Source organism: Poecilia formosa, unplaced genomic scaffold (genome assembly GCF_000485575.1).
Source record: "Poecilia formosa unplaced genomic scaffold, Poecilia_formosa-5.1.2 Scaffold463, whole genome shotgun sequence".
Classification (NCBI taxonomy): Eukaryota; Metazoa; Chordata; class Actinopteri; order Cyprinodontiformes; family Poeciliidae; genus Poecilia; species Poecilia formosa.
The window spans coordinates 3,609-14,383 of NW_006800402.1; positions in this window are offsets into that span (position 1 = coordinate 3,609).

A 10,775-nucleotide genomic window follows, 5' to 3' on the forward strand; every position below is an offset into this window, starting at 1 on the left:
CAAACAACGTAAGGTAACAAACTTGACTCGTGCTTTTTTTCTGGACGGTTCACTTCCTCTGTGGGTTAATGTCTCCAGTGTTCCCATTTAGTCCCCCAGCTGCCCACTGGGACTGGCACCGAGTCTGCAGAGGCCATGCTGATGCGCCACGTATGAGACGGCAACACAATTAGCCCAAAACGCCTCGTTCCTCCCAGAGGTGTCTCTTCCCTCAGCCTTTCATGCCATTGGAGTTATTTTTGACTTCCTGGCTAATGGCAGCATCCTCTGGGGGAACAAATGAAGACAACCCGCTTTGTGGGAGCCTTTTGTTGAAACGTTGAACTATTTTGTTTTCATTTTTACCTGAAGCTAAACATGATCCAATCGATAAATTGTTGCAGGTTTAAAACATGAAAAAGGTTTTGCAGGTTCCAGATTAAAGAAAAAAAAAAAAAAAACATGTTAATTTTTTCAGGTTGATTCAAATTATTCTATATTTTTTGTGTCGCTTTGGTTCACTTTTGTTTTATTTTGAAAGGTTTACTAAACTGTATTGCCCAAATCTTCATTTTTTAAATATTTTTTATTTTTGAAACATTGCACTGTGAAAGTTGTTTTTAAATCGATATTTATTGCCTGAAATGACAAAACAAAAATCGTTTCAAGGGCCTCAAACAATCCCTGGGCCGCCCTTTGGACACCCCTGACTTAGACCAGCATTTTTTCAAATTGTGCCCCCTACTGGCCTGGAAGGTACTGCATGTAAACAAGTGTTCGTTTATCGGGAAATGAACTCAAAGTGTGACACTACAGCTAGCTTTCCAAAGAAATAGTAATGAATAAGTGGCTTAAAACCAGGAGCCAGTTGATAGTTAGGAGGGAAATAATCGTGGCGGATGCATCCCAGAACAGAAAACTAAAAAGTTATTTTTTCTGGAGCTGAATTATGATGCTTTTCTCACATCAGCAACGTAAAAGTCGGATAAAATGCAACATGACCATTCAGACTGCACACTATATGCAAACTGAAAACTATTCAATATGATTTATTACGCCTGTTGCAACAAGCAATAGATCAGTTAATCACATAATAAATTAAACTGATCAATAATTTCTATTTGCATAATTGATCATTTTTCTCTTTCTACCAAAAACTGGATGATAAAAGTCTCAATTAACTCTTACTTTGAAGGACAATTTCATTTACAGAGGCTTTGTAGTTCATTTTATTTGTCGTTTCTGTTGTTTTGTTTATTTATTTTGATATTTAAAATGTCTTCCAGCTCCAGTGTTAAATGTTCACCAGAATTTACAGTTTATTAATCTCTGAGAATGTGTTCTTGCTTTGTTAAGCCATTAAATGACTGGAAAATGGTGTCAAAACAACATTATTGTTTAACGCGATAAGTTCTGGGACGATTCATCGTCCAGAAAAGTTTGTTATTGCTACAGGCCGACGATTTAGTTCCACAAATCGGATTTTTAGGGGTGAAAATATCGGATTTGGGTCGCATTCCCCTGCTTTAGGTTCTGTTATGTCATAGGTTGTGGTTATTGGTGAGGATATGTGATAAATATTGAGATGTAAATACTTTATAAGTTTCCTGTTGTCGTTTCCATGGTAACCTGAGCGGTGACAGGTTATTCAACTAGAGCTGCCTAATGAGTTGTGTAAGTTTAATCATGTTGAAGATGCTTAGAGAGTTTTGTTCAGAGTGAAGGTGGTTTTACATCGAGAAGTTTCTGACTGACTGAAACGTTTTGGTGTTTTTGGTTTCTGGATGTTTGGTTTTCTGATCATTCCGCCACCCAACATGGGGAAAGCTGCCCTTCCTGTTCACGCTGTTCATGTTTGATTAAGATCATTGCAGAACATCTTCACACGTTCTGCTTGCGTGACGCTGCTGATTATTTATTTACAGGTTTGCTAAAACAGCAACTGTCCCAGCAGAGGAAGCCAGCCGCTTCATGTCTGCTTTTAGCAGGAGGAGGAGGCTTTTACAAAAATATATCCTTTAAACGTCAAACCAAGAGTCATATTTGCACTCAGTTCACCGCTTGTCTGTGTTTTGTGGAAATTTATCTGCTCACATTGCATGAATTCAACTATGTGTATGTGTCATTTGTACAGTTACATACTAAAAAAAAATATTGCAATATTTTGATGAAGCCTCAGAGAAAAAAATGTCAGGATGAAAAGTCATATTTTCACCATGTTACTGATCTGTCATAGCAAGTTAAATACTTAGTAATATACTTAGCAAGCTTAATATTTAGTTAACAAATTATAGATTTATCAAGCAATTTATTTAGTTAGTAAGTTAAATATTTAGCTAGCAACATAAATATTTAGCTAGCAACCTAATTTAGCTAGAGACTAATTATTTAGCTGGGAACCTAAATATTCAGTCAGCAAGCTTGATATTTAGCTCGCAGCCTAAATATTTAATATTTAGTTAGTAAGCTTAATCTTAGCTAGCAACCAAAATATTTATCTTGTGGGTTAATTTACGCTTCAAAAGTCGACCTGAGTCGCTGGGAAAGAGATTATTACTGTGCTAAAAGGAGTTAGTTAGCCATCAGTGAAGATATTCAAGCCTGGAATAAAATCTCAAGGCTAAACATGCAGCTGCAGCTCAGACGTCCCAACGCCAACGGAGCATCCCGGTCCAGATTTCTGAGGGTTCATGAATGATCAGGACCAACAGGAAGAACCCGAATAACAGAGTAAAAACATCTTTGTTGTTTTGCTTAAATGTCTATTTATTCAATAATTAAGCTGAACTGAATGGAACATTTTCCTTATTTCGACTAAAATTCGATTAATTAATCACAGACGGCGCAATAAACTCACTTAAAAATAATTGTTTAATAATTATCTTGTAAATAACCCGAGTAGAAAACATCTGGATCGCATAATCGGGTCCGAGTGAGAAAAAAATTTCCCCATTCAGCTGTAAATGCATTTATGTTTCACCTGTGAACGACCCGGAGCAGCGCTGCAGTCGCTCGTGTGTGTGTGTGTGTGTGTGTGTGTGTGTGTGTGTGTGTCATTACGTCACAGCTGATCTCTCCAGGCAGGTTCACATCTGGTTTGTTCCCTTGGTGGTTCCTGAAAATGGGTCAGCCAGGACCGGGGAAGATGGAGAGCGACGCCGAGCAGCACAGCTGTCCGCCGCACAGACACATCTGGGAAATCAATCGTCCTGGACGCTGCGCGACAGATACACATTCAGGCATGTGTGTGTGTGTGTGTTCAGAGCTGAATGCTTAATAGGAAGCAGAATCCATTACTGCTTACTCACCTCAGGATTACGTCTTCATAATCGCCTCGCTCAGCCGCCTAACTTAATTAATTTGGCTCTTCTTGAATTTGCATATAGACTAAAATGTGCAGTCAATATTTACATCCCCTGCTGTGTCAAACTGCAGGCACGGGGGCCGAATCCGGCCCGCCGGAGCTTCTTCTGCGGCCCTCTGGACTCCAGAGATAAACATGAACACAACCTTCTAGACAACTGTGCGCTTAAACATTATTTTATCAAATTAAAATGGTTTTTATCTGTTTACTACCAATTTATATCAGTCAGTCCCTCCTGTTGCTCACGGTTACAACAATGAAATTTACACAAAGTCAACGGATCCCTGCATTTTTCCCGCTAATGCATCATTGTGAGTTTGTTAGGGCGAAGCTAACAAAACAATAAAAAAATTTATATTACAAGAATAAAGTCATAAAATTACAAGAATTAAGCAACAATATTAAAGGAATTAAGTCAGAAAATACAAAAATAAAGTTCAAATAATAAGAATAAAGTAATACTTTTTCTAGAATAAAGTCAAAATAATTAGGTATATCCTTCATACTCGGTTGATTTATTGGAAATTTTCCACAAAAATGGTCAAAATATTGAGTTAAGGTGATACCAACTCCCACCTGTAGGGGGCGGCATTTCTGACTTGTACTCAAGAGCTGCCTCAGTTTTTCTTACTGTCCATAATAATGGACTACAATCCATCATCATAAAATAATAAAAAGTCACATTTACCGTCATAATTGAACACAAAAGTTTCTAAATTAGTTCAGCAAACACTTTGATTTTTATTTAAAAAAAATTACAAAAACAATCAAAATCTCAGAGGGACTGAAAAAATGTTCAATGTTATTTAATTTTAATATTTTAACAGTTTGTTAAACTAATTAAACTGTTTTATCAATGCATTCTGGCACAACAGGCCCTTTAAGAGCATTTATAGCTGTGATTTGTCCCAAAATGACAGTGAGTTTGCGTGAAGCGACGCGCAGCGGCGTCTTCCCTGTCGCGACTCTGCAGACATGTGTTTCCGTATTTATAGCGGCTCGTCCAGGAAGTGACAGATGGCTCTTCCTCACAGCTTTTCCTTCGCATGCCTGACAGAAAACACGCTGCTGCTGCTGCTGGGAAAACACAGGAAGCAGAACATGCAGCACAACCAAACACAAACATTCAGGTTTATTTTAGACCCAAGATGGACTGGAAACTCATTTTGTAAAGAAATAAAGAGCTTAGGTGAATCAGAGAGCCCCTGTTCTCCGTCCCTGGTGAGAGGATGTGGAGTATTTCTGGTTTTCTTTTAATAACTGATGGGTTAGAGGAGATCTGCTGTTGGCAGACCGGAGCATCTCTGACGCTGGTCGTGATGTAAAAGCCTCTGCAGATCCAGCATCTCTTAGCACCAGAAACTCACTGCAGGGTTGCCAGGTTGGACGGTTTCCACCCAATCGGGCTGTTAAGATTTACGTGGCTTTTCAAAAATGTCTGACGGGTTTTTAGAAAGTATTGATTGGAAAATTCTGTTGAAATAGTATGACAAAGTATTAGGGACACACAAATAAAGATTTTTAAAAATCCGAGTTTAAAATCATAAAATGAGAATAAAGTTGAAATCTTAGGAGAATAAAGTCAAAACAGTGAATGAAAAAAGTCGTAATCTTATGAGAATAAAGTCGTACAAGTCAAAATAATGCATCAATACATTTGAAGTATTGTGAGACAAAAGATGGATGAGAATAAAAGCAAAATAATCTGTAAAGTCACAGTATAATGAGAATAAAGTTGTGCAAGAAAAACGTTGATATATTACAAGAATAAAGTAATAAAATTACCATTTAATTCTGATAATATCACATTCTCTAACTGTCATAATTGGACGACAGCCCAGGGCATTCTGGGTAAATACAGCCAAAGCTAATGTGCTAGCCTAGCGTTAGCAGCAGAAATGGCTCCTGGTCTTTAGCCTAAAGAGAAATCCTCCAACTGCTAAAATCTGATGCCTCCATCTTGTTTCCATCTGGTGAAGAAGGAAGTTGTGCTCAGCTCTTTGCTGCGCTGGTTTTTTTGGAGTTGGTGGATTTTATGTTGCGTTTGGGCTGGCAGCCTTTCGCCTGACAGTCTTAACTTCCCGTCTTCCCCCCAAAGCTCCTGAAACCCAAACGAATCTCCCAAACGGGTCCGACGTCGACACACGGCGACGGGTCCATGTGAGTAGGTCGCATCGTCCCCAGGAGGGAAACAAGATGGGAGCAAAGCATGATGGGAAACAGACGAAGAGAGGGAATGTGGCACAGCAAGATGACGGCTGATTTACCACAACAAGCATTTCTAATTAAAGTCCTGGTCAGAAAGCAGCTGCTAAAAACAGCAAAACACCCTGAACTGATCAGGAGCTGCGGTCAGATGGGGATTATACTCTGAAAAACATTTCTGTTGGAATAAAAGGCCATAAATCTGCAGATACACTGTGAACATGAAAACGTTGGAGGCAGAAAGCAAAACTCTGGAGTCACGAACCTGAGCTGATGAGACGCATCGTAAAAAAACTGCCGAGTCATCTTTATTATTTTCTGATATTTATACAGGAAGAAAAAAACAATTAGCTGCATTTAAAACACAATTTCAGGCTAAATATTTAATTAGCTGCCAAACCATATGTTTAGTAATCTAATTATTCAGCACACAGCTAAATAAGCTAAGTTCTTTAGCGAGCTAAATATGTAGTTTATTGACTACATATTTAGCTTGCTAACTAAATATTTAATTTGAATCTAAACATATTTCAACTAAATTAACAAGCTAAAAATATGTAACTTTAAACACTTTTCTACAAGATAAATATTTAGTTAGCTATTTAGTTCAGAGCTAAATATGTAGCTTATTAAGCTAGCTCTGAACTAAATGTTGAGCTAACACTGAGCTGGTGAAGTTGGTACTTTCATCCTGAACACTTTAACGATCCGTTTAGAGAAATTTCCTCCTGATTGCTGCGAACTGGATGCAATCTTCTGGGTTTCTTTATAAAACTTTCATTCAGTTTGAATAATGAACCGATTCCCTGTCACCGTTTTGAATCCGTCTGTGATTGGATTGATTACATTCGCGTAAATTAATTGGATGTTTTGCTGCCTTGTATTTGTTGTGAACTGAGCCGATTTGAATTAGACCCAAAAGGCTGATGTTGACATCTACCTGACCCAGCAAATGAAGCTTTGTCTGCAATATTTTCCACCTTTAATCAAAATCATGTTGCGCTTGGTGTGATTTTGCTCAGGCGCAATGATTTTAGCCGATAACGAGGCTGCTGATGGCAGAAACGGCGCAGCGGGGCGCCTCGACATCAGCCTGAGGACGCTCATGAAGGCAGCATGAAAACACAATTATCAGATTTCCTGAACTGTCCTGGGCTAATCAGCGGAGCGGCAAGCGGCTCCCAGCGCCTCAGACTGACGGCTGGGATTAAAACCAGACAACACAGGAGATAAGAAAACATTATGAAGACGTCGAATGCTAATGTAGCATGTTCCTAAAGAGACACTCATTTACTCCTGTTAGGAAAGAAACAGAACGCCTTTCAAAAAGTATCCATGCCCTTTCATTTTTTATTTTTGAACATTTTATTCTTCTAGTAACTTCAGATTTTAATGCATGTTACTTGTGCAAAATTGTAAAGTTACACAGTTAAAAATGAACAGCAATGTTTTGGCTTATTTAGCCCAAAATAAGAGGTAAAGTTTCAAGCTAAATATTTAGTTGGCGAGCTTATTCGCAGACACAAACCAATCTGAGAGCTTATTTTGCTCAGAATGGACAAACGTCAACATTTCCCAAAGTAAACGCCTGAAGGGGTGTGAATACTTTTCCAAGCAGATTTATGCGAAGCAGCAAGATGGCCGACCGTTTGGTCATCGGCTGCTGCATGAATAAAACACGCGGCTGTGTCTGAGTGGTTGAGGGAAAGCAGCAATTAGAGGACAAATGTTGATAAAGTGTGCAGCGATGCTATCAGAGAGAAAAGCTGAGCTGTAATTATGATGAAAGTTATCGGCCGTGTGTCTGTCAGAGCCGCCGCTCCTGCGTTATCATCGCAGCAGTCAGGGGAACCAATCTGAGCGGGGCAGAAACGAGTCTCACAGCAGACAATACTTCTGATTACCTTCATCACGCCGCTCTCTTCCAGAGCAGGCGCCGCCGCCGCGCAGGGGGAGACGACGCGTTCAGGCGCATTCAGTTTGCTGCTAGGCAACCCGGCTGCAGATCCACAGCGCCGCAGCTTTCACCCTTCACCTTATCGATGCTTTTTCACAAGGCTTAAACGGGACATAAAAATCGCTTTTTACATGTTTTTATTTTTCCATTTGAGTTTCTACTGACTCTAAAAACAGCCAAACACTTAAAAAAACAGATCTAGCTTTTCTTGGCAGTAAATTAATGCCTTTTGGTGTCTGGAAAATGAGACGTTTCAAAAACCTCTCAAATGTCGAGTCACAATTGACGGGCACTGCACAGTTACCTAGCAACCCCAGCCTAGCTCAGCCCGTTACCTAGCAACTCAAGAAGAACTCCAGCATATTTGGTCAGCTGGCTTTACTGCGCTGTACCATGACAAGTATTACAGACATACTAACAAAAAATAAAAAATACAAAACTAATCTTACGATATTAAAGTTGAATTAAATCAAGAATAGTCATAATATGAAAATAAAGTCGCAGTAGCACGACTTTATTCACATATTGAGATTTTTCTCAAACAAATATTGTTGTAATATGGCTATTCTCATAATACTATAACTTGATTCTCATAGTCATTATGAGAATAGAGTACTGCAAGTGACTTGTAGTACTCGTACGAGTGACTACGTCACTCTATTCACGTATTTCGACTTTATTCTCATAATTTTGTTTTTCTTAACTTGGCACTGATACTCTGTCATACAGTACAATGGCTGCTGGAAAAGACAAAGTGTTTTGTTGTTGTCTTATCATCCAGAAACCACTTGGTGCATCCTTGTTGGTTTTACAGTTGGCTCCACTTCTGCTTTTCAAAGATGCATGATTGTATAATTGCACATCTGTTTGCAGCGATTTTCAAGTGCGAGTTGGAGGGGGAGTGGCCAGCAGCAGCTTATTTGGATTTAAAGTGACAGGATGCCCTAAAACAGCTCAAAATAAGCAGAATGATATTGTTAAAAAAAATAATGAACATGCTTTGAATAGACCATTGATCTATCCCAACGTGTTAAAAGAAGCATACTAGGTCACCGTTAAGTTAAGGGCTTGTGGTTGTCCGAACTCCAGCGCCTGTCCTAGCGTTTCTTTCGACCTTAACGCCAGTTTTCCTCAGTTTGTTCAGACGTGTGCTCGCTCCGCCGAGGCTCCGGTGGGAGCCCTCAAACAGGCCAAAGTACTTTAAGAATGATTAAAGTTTAAAATGCTTTCTGTCGAGCTGCAAACCGGCTTTTAAAAACACGCTGACGCTCTGGGAAATCCAATCAAAGGAATCGCCAGCAGCGTTGCATAACGAGCTGAAAACAGAAATATTGTGACTGAATCACGGGGATGTGAACCTAAAAAGCAGAGGGGGTCGCTTCAGAAAAGCTGCTGTGGTTTTTATTTCCATTCTGCTCTCTTCAGGATTCTCAGGTTGCATTTTTCTGGCCTCCTGGGATCCGAATGTACGGCCAGATCGAAAACAGATTGCAGTAGGTGGAGTTGCATCTCTTTCCAAACTCTTCTTCTCGTGTAACTGGCAGCCTGGACAACTTATGCAATCAATAGGTGAAAGGTTTTGTTCTCATTGTTCTCAAGTACTGGAGAAAAATCCAGGCAGAATATTATATAACACACAGCATGATGCACACAGGACTTTGTCACAAAGTTGTCATTATGGATGTTTTTACCTCACAGATTTGCTCTTTTTTTGTCAAATTTAAAGTTTTTATATGAATAGTTATATTTTAAATCCAAACCATCCCAAACAGGTGAGAAAACAGTGATTCCCTCCATGTTAAATCATAAATTAAATGTGATTAACTTTATTTTTGTTGCGTTTCCGTAGTAATCTGACAGCTGCTCGGTAAATCAATAAATCACTTCTCTGACTGACGTCATGATGAAAGATCTGAAACAGCATCAGAGTCTGATCTAAACATCTAAAGTGCAGCTAAACGCTACATCAGCCGTTTTTTCCAGATAAACTTTATAAATTGGTTCCTAAGAGTCACTTAAGAATCAATTTATACAGTGTAAATGTTAATTTGTATAGTTCTGCAATATTTTACCTAAAATCAAATCAGTTATCATAAAAGTCTCCAATAACAGGAAACACGAGATGGAATTGTGACTTTAGCAGAAAATCCTGAAGGAACTTATTTTACTGCTCTTTGTCCCGAGGCGCACCGTAAGGGGCGGCACGAGGATCCGCCAGGGCCCAGCGCATCCTGGCTGTATGAGCAGCCTGTTGTTTTTCTGTTTTGTGCTCAATAAAGAGCGTAATCATTATGGAGTCCGTGTCTACTGGTTTTTGTTGCGGCTCAGCGAGCCGGGTCGTAACACGATCTTAAGCTTTTTTAAGAAGACTTGATGGTTTTGCAGTGGCCTAGTCAAAGTCCAGACATAAACCTGACTGAGCTGCTGTGGAATTAAGGACCAGAGTGATGTGACAGAGCCGTCACACCAGGAGACGTTCAACCTGTCACTGGATTTAGGAGGTGATTCCTCGTCCACACGACACCAGGTTGTTTAGCTTTTTCCCCATTTAATAAATAAATCATCAAACTTCACTCTGAATTTCCTCAGGTTAAAGGAAAAAACTGTTTAATGTTGCAGGAATTTAATAAGCGATGAAGATATTTGATTCGATGAGGAAGATGGTTTGATTTAGGAAGCTGTTCTTTATGAACATGACATCCCTCATTTTAGCTCCACTTTCAAAACAACAAAAACACTTTAGGAAATCTCGTCACGCTGAGATAATTACACCAATAAACTCGCTGTTCTGACAAACTGGGCTTGGAGGAAATTGGGACTTGGGATTAAAGCTTTTAGGGCAATTTTCAACCATGTCTGATTGGTTTTCAGCGGTGGACGCTTGCTGTCGTTTAAATAACAGCAGTGGCGTCGTCTGTAATGACGGGACTGAACCTCTGCATGCTCCATGTGTCTGGGAGAGACGTGCTGCTCTGCCGATGAGACATTCTTCAAAAAAATGCTTTTTGAAGTGTTCAGGATAATAGTTTGGTCTCATTTCCCAATATGTGAGCTAATTAACTCCTTGAATCAATTAATTTTACACAAAACCAAAGCTAAAGTTGTTACATTTTTTTATCGCTCTGAATCTAACATTTGACTCAGAGCAAAAAACAAAAACATATTTAGAACATGTTGGGCTAAATATGTTGACAGAACTCAAAATTACTTCAAAAATTATGTATATTTACTATATGCTTTAGCCTGATTAAGAATTAAAAAATAAACTAG